The sequence below is a fragment of the Ovis canadensis genome, chromosome 19, assembly GCF_042477335.2.
Source record: "Ovis canadensis isolate MfBH-ARS-UI-01 breed Bighorn chromosome 19, ARS-UI_OviCan_v2, whole genome shotgun sequence".
In the NCBI taxonomy this organism is placed as follows: domain Eukaryota; kingdom Metazoa; phylum Chordata; class Mammalia; order Artiodactyla; family Bovidae; genus Ovis; species Ovis canadensis.
The window spans coordinates 41,377,911-41,391,255 of record NC_091263.1 but is presented as its reverse complement, the minus strand read 5'-3'; positions in this window follow the sequence as shown (position 1 = coordinate 41,391,255).

Below are 13,345 nucleotides of genomic sequence, written 5' to 3'. Positions count from 1 at the left end.
TGTCTTTACCAAAAATATCAGACATCTTTGCCAATTATTAAAGCATGAATAACAAGAAAAAAAAATAAACTATACCTTTTTATTAAGCTTTTTTCCTCAGGTTTTATCTTGTTCCTTCCTTTGGAACATATTCCTCCATCTCTTCATGTTATTTGACTCTCAGGGTTGGTTTCCATGCATTGGATGAAGTAGCCACCTTCCCACTCTGGAAGGAGAGCCTCATGCAGAGGGACCTTATCCTGAAGTCCAACCCCGTCTCTTGGTCCGTCTCTCAGCCTTTGTGACTGGCCCACAGTCTGTTTTATTCTTCCCGGCTCCCAGTGGGTGAGGCTGAGATCAGACCTGTCAGCGTCCTGAAGGGGGATCTTGGTGGGCACCTGACTGGGGCTGACAGGAAGCCCGGACTCAGGTGGCTGCCCTTCTAGAAGCACATAGACATGGTCCTGTGGGGCCAGCAGGGTACAGAGGCTGCCAGAGCGAGACCATCTAGAGGTGTTTCCTGTGCGGCAGCAGCAAATCTTGGGGCTCCAGACGAGCTTAGAAGCTCCCGTGTGGGGGCTGGTTGGCACCAAGATGGTGACACAGTTCCCTGAGAGGCGTCTGTGCACAGCCTCTGCACGGGGACCAAGCGTGAACTGCCCTTCAGGGTGGAGCACCTCACAAGCCAAAGAGGACTCTTTCTCAGAAAGACGGGTCACCTTTTATTTATTCAGCTTTCTGTGGCCAAACCCTGGAATGGGGGAGCCTAATGAAAACTGTCTCCGTTGGTTACTGTCCCCTCGGACCCGGGAACACAAGCTTCTGGAAAAGACAGAGATGCTCCAGTACGCAGCTGTGGCTGAGCCGAAGATAGCCTCTGAGGTCTCTGGAAAGGATCACAGTCATTCTTAAAACCTGTTTAATCAGAAGACGCCCCTCAGACTGCAGCTTTGAGGATAAACAAACAGGCCTCTTTCACAGAAAGACGCGGAGGGTCTCAGTCCGCTGTCTTCACTGAGCTCCACGGGGTCAGCCTGCCCACAACCATGTCTCAGGTTGTTACAGTCCCGCGAGACTTGGGAACATGCGTCCCCTCAGCCTCCAGGGCCCTGGGGTTCAAAGAGCATCTCCTGAGTGGCACGCGCTAAAACCAGACGCTAGTGCACAGTCAGAGGAGAGTGGGAAGATGGCGCCCAGGGGCGGACAGACAGCAATTGCCTGGAAAAGAAAAGGAAGAAAAAAGGAAGATGGTGCCCGCCAGCCAGAGCACAAAGACGGCCTCTGCTGGCTGGAAGGAAGCAGAAAGTGGGTGTGTAGATTGTGCCCAGAAGAAAAAAAGAATAGAAGATGGTGCCCACGGACACAGGGAGATATGAAGATGGTGGCCACCAGCAGCAGGTTGGCTGTGGACTCCTGGGAGGCCTGAGCCTCTGGCTGGGCTTTAAGAGTGGATGAGCTTCCTTCACAGCAAGTTTGCCGCCTCTGGATGTGCAACCTCTTTCTGGGCCCGAAGGCAGGTGAATCCCATCATGCCAGCCGTTTGAGAGCCTTTCTCTGATGGTCATAGCCTTGTGGGTCTCATGTACCTAAGCCCGGTTAGTTTTCAGTTTTGGAGGGCTCATCTCTCAGGTGCAGGTCTTAAAAGTTGGGGTGTCCACTGTGGGATTCAAGCTGCTTCCTTATCAGGGAGAAGCTCAGATTTTGAGTTCCCTCCTATCTGAGTCACTGTGCAGCAGATGGAGTTTATGGTGGCAGCTGTGTCCCAGCCTCTTCTACTCGCTCTGATGTGGGCCTTCTCTTGTTTGCTAGAGACAGGGGAGTTGCTTGGTTTTTAGTTTGTTTGTTTTTTTTTTTCCCCAGAGGAAGCTGTTCCATAAATTGCTGCAGATTCACTGTGTCCATTGGGGGAGGTGAGCCCCGGATCCTTCTCTGTTGCTGTCTTGAACCAAAACCAGTTTGTCTTTGCACCTCACTTTGCTTTAAGTGTAAGCATTTTCCACCATTAGAGTCTCTCTTGGACTATGAGACTCTAAAATAGGGTTTAGTGGTTTGGGTTAAATTTACATGTGATCAGACTGTTAACTCGAAAATTGCTAAAAATTAGAAGAAAACTGTGGAATAGTGATAGGTACTGGATGTGAAAGCAGCCGAGAAAAATATGTGACAGGTAACATCAAAAAGGGTAGAGTTAGTTACAGTATACTAACACATATATATGGAATTTAGGAAGATGGCAATGACGACCCTGTATGCAAGACAGGAAAAAAGATACAGACGGGTATAACGGACTTTTGGACTCAGAGGGAGAGGGAGAGGGTGGGATGATTTGGGAGAATGGGAATTCTAACATGTATACTATCATGTAAGAATTGAATCGCCAGTCCATGTCTGACATAGGGTGCAGCATGCTTGGGGCTGGTGCATGGGGATGACCCAGAGAGATGTTGTGGGGAGGGAGGTGGGAGGGGGGTTCATGTTTGGGAACGCATGTAAGAATTAAAGATTTTAAAATTTAAAAAAATAAATAAATAAATTAATTAAAAAAAAAAAAAAAAGAAAGCATGCCAGGTAATTATAAGGAAAATATTTAGGAAAAAACTTCAGAGAAACTTTCTCTATTTTAACAAGAGACTGAGGATAAATTCCTTGCAGATAATATCTCTATGATTTAATAAATGAATATTAAGCTTTAAAAAAAAAAAGGGTAGAGTTAATTTGTCTCAGGCAACAGGAAATCTGGATATCAGTGTCCAGAGTTGCACAGCTGTTCAGTGTTATCATCAGAGATCAGAGACCCTGGGTACTTTATCTGTCTTTGCATATTGGTCTCTTTGGTTTACAGGTTTCACCTTCATGGTCTCTTTATGACTGTTACACATCCATAACTCACATTTGTATTTCAGCTGGAAATAGGCTAATAGGACCAGAGGGAAAAAAGGACTCTGCCAGCCAAGGTCCCCTTCTCCCTCACTCTCAGCTCTCTCTGGCTTCCTCTCTTTTTCCTCCTCTTTCTCTGTTTCAGTAAACTTCAACCTCAAGTATAATGTATTGGGTTGGCCAAAAAGTTTGTTTGAGTTTTCCTATGATATGAAAAACCTGAAATAACATTTGGCAAAGCTAGTACATTTTAGATTTAAGTACTGACAGTTGTTCATAGATTGATTGCACCTGTGTAACCAAACCTCCAGGTTAAGAGTTAAAGCATTACCAGCCCCTACAAAGATCCCTGTTTCCATTGTACACAATAGTGGTCACTGTCTTAACTTCTAACTGCATAGCATAGGTTTTCATAGTTTTGAACTTTATGTAAATGGAATTATACAGTTATACTCTTTTATGGCTGATATCTTTTGCTAAATATTATGGTTGTGATATGCATCCTCAGTGTTGGGTATAGCTGTAGTTTATTCATTCTCACTGTAGTACAATATTCTATTTTATAATTATTCATTATTTATCTATTTCACTGTTAATGGACATTTGGGGTGTTTTCTGTATTGGACTACTATGAATTGTGCTATAAATAGTCTTTTGTATTTTTATTTGTTTTTGATAGTTAGACATATCCATTTCTGTTGGGGGTATACCTAGGAGTGGAAGGTCTAATTCATACTTAGTGCTAAACATTAGTAGATGCTACCTAAGAGTTTTTTTCTAGGAAGTTTTACTAATTTATACTTCCACTGAATCTCTGAGTTCCATAGCTCCACATCCTTGACAGCAGTTGTTATGATCCACTTTTTAAATTTTAGACATTATAACTGTTGTAAGATACATGTTAGAAACTTCATCCAGAAAATACTGTTTACAAATCATTACCTAGAATTATGTCATAAAATCAATCCTAGGTGCAAGGTATTAACATTTTTGCCTCTATTATTGGTGAGAACTGAAGAGGGTATGAATAACTTCTGGGAAGTCAATCCTCAGAGACTCTGAAGAGGGGAGAGTCTAGGAAATGAAGCACAGGGTCACCATTGGTGTGTTCAGCAAGGAAGACATTAAGTTCTGTGATTCACTTAGCTTCTCCTTACTCAATCCTGGTGAGAGAGTGATCTCTCCTATGCAACAAGGATGTTGAGAAACTAATAGTTTAAGCAATACATGTTTGTAACAACAAAAGATCAGGTGCAGAGATGCTGTAATCATACTTAATTGTAAAGGAAAAAGAAGAAGAAGAAGGAAAAAAAAAAAAGGAACCAAGAGAAGAGCAATTGAATATCCATAGGGGCCAAACTGGAGAATTCTTGTGTTATTGCTTTGGGATAACAGTGATTTTAAACTTCATTTAGTATAGCATAAAAGGTACTCTATCTAGTAAGAGTAGTTTAGATTCCACTCACAGAATAAATGTATTTAGTGAACAGACAACAGACACTGTATTGATTCAATCCTGAAGTACTTTAGAAGCAGGACCCTTACAAAATTCCTGCTGCTGCTGCTGCTGCTGCTGCTGCTAGGTCGCTTCAGTCGTGTCCGACTCTGTCCGAGCCCAGAGATGGCAGCCCACCAGGCTCCCCCATCCCTGGGATTCTCCAGGCAAGAACACTGATGAAACCAGTTGGAGAGTGACTTGGTCTGAATTATGTTATAAAGTTATGTATCCTTCTTAAGTTGATCTCCAGTTTAATATAGCAGAAAAGCCACCTGGAACAGTACACAAGTTAAACACTCAAATGTCTGCCGTGGCTAGAGATGTGACGCACTGAATCAAATAAGACTGACAGGGACAGCCATGTACGTAGGAAGGCGTATCTCTCCCACAGTTGGTAGCGGCTACTTAAATCAGAGATATCTTAAGAAACTTGGATCCACAGTTGCTAGATTTTCTCATTTTTTCCCAGATTTTCATTTTTAAATATCTAAATCTTACCATATAATTCAGTTTGTTAGGAAATACCACCAGTCAAAAAACCTATCTGGAAGTGAAATAGAAGGTGCAGTTTGTAACCTCCAGTGAAAGAAGAGTTTAGAATGAGAAGCTTGGATTATTCTCTCTACTCTACACCAGTTATGTGATACAATTTTTTTTTTCCTAAATTTTTCCTGCGCTGGATCTTTGTTGCAGTGTGTGAGCTTTTCATTGTATGGCTTCTCTTGTTGCAAAGCGTGGTTTCAGTGCACACAGGTTTCAGTGGTTGCAGCACACAGGATTTATATATGTATATGTATGTATATATATGTGTGTGTGTGTGTATAAAACATTTAAACATGTGGCTCAGTTCACTTCAGTCACTCAGTCGAGTCCGACTCCTGGCAACTCCATGGACTGCAGCATGCCAGGCTTCCTTGTCCATCACCAACTTCCGGTGGTGATGGCATCACCAACAAACTCATGTCCATTGAGTTGGTGATGCCATCCAACCATCTCATCCTCCGCCGTCCCCTTCTCCTCTTGCCTTCAATCTTTCCCAGCATCAGGGTCTTTTCAAATGAGTCAGTTCGTCACACCGAGTGACCAAAGTATTCGAGTTTCAGCTTCAGCATCAGTTCTTCCAATGAACAATCAGGACTTCCTTTAGGATGGACTGGTTGGACCTCCTTGCAGTCCAAGGGACTCTCAAGAGTCTTCGCTAACACCACAGTTCAAATCATCTATTCTTTGGTGCTCATCTTTCCTTATAGTCAAACTCTCACATCCAGACATGACTACTGGAAAAACCATAGCTTTCACTAGATGAAACTTTGTTGGCAAAGTAATGTCCTTGTTTTTTAATATGCTGTCTAGGTTGGTCAGAACTTTTCTTCTAAGGAGCAAACGTCTTTTAATTTCATGGCTGCAGTCACCATCTGCAGTGATTTTGGAGCCCCCCACCCCAAAATAAAGTCTCTTGCAGTTTCCATTGTTTCCCCATCTATTTGCCATGAAGTGATGGGACCAGATACCATGATCTTAGTTTTCTGAATGCTGAGATTTAAGCCAAAATTTCCACTCTTCTCTTTCACATTCATCACGAGGCCCTTTAGTTCTTCTTTGCTTTCTGCCATAAGGATGGTGTTATCTTCATATCTGAGATTACAGATATTTCTCCTGGCAATCTTGATTCCAGCTTGTGCTTCAGCCAGCCCTGTGGTTCTCATGATGTACTGTGTTTTAGAAAACACAGAGGAACCAGAGATCAAATTGCCAACATCTGCTGGATCATGGAAAAAGGAAGAGAGTTCCAGAAAAACATCTGTTTCTGCTTTATTGACTATACCAAAACCTTTAACTATGTGGATCACAATAAACTGTAGAAAATTCTGAAAGAGATGGGAATACCAGACCACCTGACCTGCCTCTTGAGAAATCTGTATGCAGGTCAGGAAGCAACAGTTAGAACTGGACATGGAACAATAGACTGGTTCCAAATAGGAAAAGGAATCCGTCAAGGCTGTATATTGTCACCCTGCTTATTTAACTTATATGCAGGGTACATCATGAGAAACGCTGGGCTGGAGGAAGCACAAGCTGGAATCAAGATTGCCAGGAGAGATATCAATAACCTCAGATATGCAGATGATACCACCCTTATGGAAGAAAGTGAAGAGGAGATAACAAGGCCTCTTGATGAAAGTGAAAGAGGAGAGTGAAAAAGTTGGCTTAAAGCTCGACATTCAGAAAACTAAGATCATGGCATCTGGTCCCATCACTTCATGGGAAATAGATGGGGAAATGGTGGAAACAGTGTCGAACTTTATTTTTGGGGGCCCAAAGTTACTGCAGATGGTGATTGCAGCCATGAAATTAAAAGATGCTTACTCCTTGGAAGGAAACTTATGACCAACCTAGATAGTATATTCAAAAGCAGAGATATTACTTTGCCAACAAAGGTCCGTCTAGTCAAGGCTATGGTTTTTCCAGTGGTCATGTATGGATGTGAGAGTTGGACTACGAAGAAAGCTGGGTGCTGAACAATTGATGCTTTTGAAGTGTGGTGTTGGAGAAGACTCTTGAGAGTCCCTTGGAGTGCAAGGAGATCCAGCCAGTCCATCCTAAAGGAGATCAGTCCTGGGTGTTCTTTGGAAGGACTGATGCTAAAGCTGAAACTCCAGTACTTTGGCCACCTCATCAGAAGTGTTGACTCATTGGAAGAGACTCTGATGCCTGGAGGGATTGGGGGCAGGAGGAGAATGGGAAGACAGAGGATGAGATGGCTGGATGGCATCACCGACTCAATAGACAAGAGTTTGAGTGAACTCCGGGAGTTGGTGATGGACAGAGAGGCCTGGCATGCTGCAACTCATGGGGTCGCAAAGAGTTGGACATGACTGAGCGACTGAACTGAACTGAACTCTGCATGTAAGTTAAATTAGCAGGATGACAATATACAGCCTTGATGTACTCCTTTTCCTATTTGGAACCAGTTTGTTGTTCCATGTCCAGTTCTAACTGTTGCTTCCTGACCTGCATACAGATTTCTCAAGAGGTAGGTCAGGTAGTCTGGTATTCCCATCTCTTTCAGAATTTTCCACAGTTTATGGTCATCCGCATAGTCAAAGGCTTTGGCATGGTCAATAAAGCGGAAATTGATGTTTTTCTGGAACTCTCTTACTTTTTGGATGATCCAGCGGATGTTGGCAATTTGACCTCTGGTTCCTCTGCCTTTTCTAAACTCAGCTGGAACATCTGGAAGTTCACAGTTCACATATTGTTGAAGCCTGGCTTGGAGAATTTTGAGCATTACTTTACTAGCGTTGGGCTTCCCTTGTGGCTCAGCTGGTACAACCTCCCTGCAGTGTGGGAGACCTGGGTTCAATCCCTGGGTTGGGAAGATCCCTGGAGAAGGGAAACGCTACCCACTCCAGTATTCTGGCCTGGAGCATTCCATGGACTGTAACGTCATGAGGTCGCAAAGAGTCCAGCATGACTGAGCGACTTTCAATTTCACTTTACTAGCATGTGAGATGAGTGTAATTGTACAGTAGTCTGAGCATTCTTTGCATTACCTTTCTTTGGGATTGGAATGAAAACTGACCTTTCCAGTCCTGTGGCCACTGCTGAGCTTTCCAAACTTGCTGGTGTATTGAGTGCAGCACTTTCACAGCATCATCTTTTAGGATTTGAAATAGTTCAATTGGAATTCTACCACCTCCACTAGCTTTGTTTGTAGTGATGCTTCCTAAGGCCCACATGACTTCCCATTCCAGTATGTGAGTGATCACACCATCATGGTTATTTGGATCATGAAGATCTTTTTTGTATAGTTCTTCCATACATGTATATAGGCACACATACACACATATGTATGTAAATATTTTTTGGATCTAGTTATTTTCGTTTTTCTCTTATGTGTATGTTTGTGTGTGATTTTTATATACTCTGGTTTGTTTAATGAGTGAATGTTGCTTTTAAAAATTAAGAATTACTATTCAGTATAAGATATACTTAAGTATGTTATCAGTATAAGTTATGCCACATAACATGTAATATCACATTTTTATTAAAGGTTGAGTTGAGAAAAAAATACTTGTGTTAATCGTATTAATTCCACATGCATTTATTTACTGATGGCAAAACCAGCTATATACTTAACTATATTATTTTCATAAATATATTAATACTGCTTTAAATTACAAGCAAGAGTTAAAGTAGAGAATGCAAATTCAGATTCCACAAACATGTTGCTAACTGTATAGAGTGGCATTTGTTAAGCAGGATAGTTCACTGAGGAATAATGAAAGTATGTTAGATTTTCCTACAATGTCTAACCATCCAAAGGAGATAGAAGTGAAGAGAAAACTGACTGTGGATAGCCAATTAAATGTGAATTGGAAGTCTGTACTGCCAGTTAAAAATTCCTGTGTGATTTGGAGTTGAAAAGGCATCGTGTCATGAACAAAAAGGAGAGTCAATTGTCTCCCTGTCTCCACTGTTGAACAGACTGTACCTAGAATATCATATGTATCTCATAAAAGCACAATAATAAAAACCTAAATTTATAGAATTTTTAGAAAAGAATATAAGAGTATGAGAGGAAATGAAGCCTTAACTGAAAATTAAAAACTAATTTAGTATGCCTAAATAAATTAGTAATAATTTAATTTTACCCATAAGAGCGAAGAACTACTTATGATGAATAGAAAATTATGAAAACAGAAAAACCTGATGGAAATGTTTACAAACATTCTGTGACAATTATAAAGTTAGTGTTTGGAAATTTTAGAAAAGGTACTAATCCTGAGTGTTACTGGCCTGTATGCTGTTTTATATGTGTACTTTGTTTATTCATCTTTGATATATTGACTGAACGAATTGAAAAGCTTATATTCATTCATGTAGCATATTAATGGCAAAAATTAAAGATGCCTTTTTGTTCTCTCAGTATTTAGAAATAACATACAATTGAGGGTTTTCTACTATCCTATCAACATTTCCATCCAATAAAGTGATAAGATTATTATTATTATTTTAAATTTGTAATAATAATGTATTTTTACAATAAAATGAATGGCTAAGAGCCTGCAGGTATTGTTCAAAATATATTGTCAATGTCTGCCATTCTGAAAGTTATATGCTCATAGCTCAGTCGGTAAAGAATCTGCCTGCAATGAAGGAGACCCAGGTTTGATTCCTGGGTAGGGAAGATCCCCTGGAGAAGGAAATGGCAACCCACTCCGCTATTCTTGTCTGGAGAATCCCATGGTCAGAGGAGCCTGGCAGGCTACAGTCCATAGGGTCACAACAGTAGGACATGACTTACCAACTAAACCACCGCCACAAATACGTAAAAACATAGTTACAATAAAAGTTAGTAAAGTTCAAACAAAGTAACTGTCAATAAAGCATGGAAAAAGTACCTATCACCTTGGTGGCTATGACAACATGCCTATCAGACCTCCAGTTACGAAGATTTTAGTCTATGGACTGAAGTATCTCCCAAATCCAAGCTCGTAATAAAGCTTGATGACACATGGGCTACAGCCAGTCAGTGAGTGAGCACACAGGGGGACCAAAGCATATCCATTCTTAGGAGATACGGGGATCCTCTGATGGCTCCAGGACTCCCCAAAAGCCTTGCCAAGGTTTTTTTGAAATTGCACACAGTTAAGGATTCTTTTATTTAGTTTTCCTTCTTTCTTTATTCAAGGTCATCCTTGCTTCACAGATTGTTGGCTCCTCCAGGCTTTTCCTCTCCATTTTCTCTCTTTAGTGCTGCCCTTACTCTTCCCATGTTTAATCTGCCTCATGGAGAAATAACACTTCTTAATTCTATACCTTGTAGTGGTTGTATTTAGATAGTTCCTAAATGTGGATATTCTTACCAATTGGTGTTTCCTTTCTGTATTCAAAAATATTCTTGCAAACCTAAGAGAGATTAGATCAAGATAATGGACTGAGCAGAGAGCTACTTAACTCTAGCCAAAAAATGTAGAATTCAAGGAAAATAGATAAAATATATCTGCTATGATTCTGAAAGACACTAAGACTAGAAATTGTGAGGAACTTGTTAGGGAGAGAAAGTAGGTGAGAGTAAACCAAAAAGTGCTGAAGAAAATGCAGCCCAAAATTGGGAAAAGGAAAACTGTTTGACAGTGTGAACAAAAATGTGATGTTATAAACGTAAATACACAGATTTAAGAGAAGTTTGGAATGAACTTTTTAAGACAAAAATTTGTTTACAAAATGTATTAAAATTAAGTATATGTCTTAGGAGAAGGCCTGTATAATGTTCTTCATTGTATAATGAAGAAAAAGTTAAACAAGAAAAACGAATATTTCTTTTTAATTAAAAAATGAAGGTAGCTGTAGTGCAACCTCTATAGAAAAAAAAAAATAATAATAATGACAAAGTTTAAGGAAGTATGAGGGCCTGGGAGAAAATATCTCTAAAACACAGTAAGAAAATATAAAGAACACTTACTAATCAATAGAGATATACCAATAAAGAAAAAAAATGGATGAAGCTTATTAATAAGCTGTTTGAGGAAGAAATATATACTTATTGTATAAAAGCATATTATAATGTTTAACCTTACTTATTACAATTGACATGGAAATTAAAATAGCAGTTTCAGTTCAATTCAGTTCAGTTGCTCAGTCGTGTCCGAATCTGGGACTCCATGAATCGCAGCACACCAGGCCTCCTTTAGGATGGACTGGTTGAATTTCCTTGCAGTCCAAGGGACTCTCAAGAGTCTTCTCCAACACCACAGTTCAAAAGCATCAATTCTTCGGCGCTCAGTTTTCTTCACAGTCCAACTCTCACATCCATACATGACTACTGGAAAAACCATAGGCTTGACTAGATGGACCTTTGTCGGCAAAGTAATGTCTCTGCTTTTGAATATGCTGTCTAGGTTGGTTATAACTTACCTTCCAAGGAATAAGCATCTTTTAATTTCATGGCTGCAATCACCATTGGCAGTGATTTTGGAGCCCCCCAAAATAAAGTCTGACACTGTTTCTACTGTTTCCCCACCTATTTCCCAGTTAGGCAGTATGTAAAAATTAGAATTTTATAGATATTTTGATTATGCAGTTTAACTTCTACGACCTATCCTAGAAAAATATCTATCCATGATCCATCGGTTCAGTCGCTCAGTCATGTCCAACTCTTTGCGACCCCATGAATCGCAGCATGCCAGGCCTCCCCATCCATCACCAACTCCCAGAGTTCACTCAGATTCACGTCCATCGAGTCCGTGATGCCATCCAGCCATCTCATCCTCTGTCGTCCCCTTCTCCTCCTGCCCTCAATCCCTCCCAGCATCAGAGTCTCTTCCAATGAGTCAACTCTTCGCATGAGGTGGTCAAAGTACTGGAGTTTCAGCTTTAGCATCATTCCTTCCAAAGAAATACTAGGGCTGATCTCCTTCAGAATGGACTGGTTGGATCTTGCAGTCCAAGGGATTCTCAAGAGTCTTCTCCAACACCACAGTTCAAAAGCATCAATTCTCCGATGCTCAGCCTTCTTCACAGTCCAACTCTCACCTCCATACATGACCACAGGAAAAACCATAGCCTTGACTAGACAGACCTTAGTGGGCAAAGTAATGTCTGTGCTTTTCAATATGCTATCTAGGTTGGTCATAGCTTTTCTTCCAAGGAGAAAGCATCTTTTAATTTCATGGCTGCAGTCACCATCTGCAGTGATTTTGGAGTCCAAAAAAATAAAGTCTGACACTGTTTCCACTGTTTCCCTATCTATTTCCCATGAAGTGATGGGACCGGATGCCATGATCTTCGTTTTCTGAATGTTGAGCTTTAGGCTAACTTTTTCACTTTCCACTTTCATCAAGAGGCTTTTTAGTTCCTCTTCACTTTCTGCCATAAGGATGGTGTCATCTGAGGTTATTGAGGTGGTGGCATATCTGAGGTTATTGATATTTCTCCCACAATCCTGATTCCAGCTTGTGTTTCTTCCAGTCCAGCGTTTCTCATGATGTACTCTGCATATAAATTAAATAAGCAGAGTGACAATATACAGCCTTGACGTACTCCTTTTCCTATTTGGAACAAGTCTGTTGTTCCATGTCCAGTTCTAACTGTTGCTTCCTGGCCTGCATACAGATTTCTCAAGAGGCAGGTCAGGTGGTCTGGGGTTCCCATCTCTGTCAGAATTTTCCACAGTTTATTGCGGTCCACACAGTCAAAGGCTTTGGCATAGTCAATAAAGCAGAAATAGAGGTTTTTCTGGAACTCTCTTGCTTTTTCCATGATCCAGCGGATGTTGGCAATTTGATCTCTGGTTCCTCTGCCTTTTCTAAAACCAGCTTGAACATCAGGAAATTCACGGTTCACATATTGCTGAAGCCTGGCTTGGAGAATTTTCAGCATTACTTTACGAGCATGTGAGATGAGTTCATTTGTGCGGTAGTTTGAACATTGTTTGGCATTGCCTTTCTTTGGGATTGGAATGAAAACTGACCTTTTCCAGTCCTGTGGCCACTGCTGAGTTTTCCAAATTTGCTGGCATATTGAATGCAGCACTTTCACAGCATCATCTTTCAGGATTTGAAAGAGCTCAACTGAAATTCCATGACCTCCACTAGCTTTGTTCGTAGTGATGCTTTCCAAGGCCCACTTGACTTCACATCCATGATCCATAGGGTAAGACTAATATTGAGCCAGTACACTCTGTTATAATACTTTATTTTATTTTAGCTGGATAGTTCTGAGTTGCAAAGTATGTGTTCTTCTGAGATAGTACATAAATTATAGTGACTATTAAATATTTTGAATATCATTCTTGGTACAAAGTTATTAATTTCATTACAGCATTGCTAATAATAATAATTATTACTATTTAAAAACAAACAAACCAAAAAAACCTGAGTATCCCTCAGTAAAGGAATAAACTAATAGATTATGCCTATTTGTATGAGAAATACATCTTGTTTACATAAAGATTTTGACACAGATTGTACCAATAATTTTTTTTTT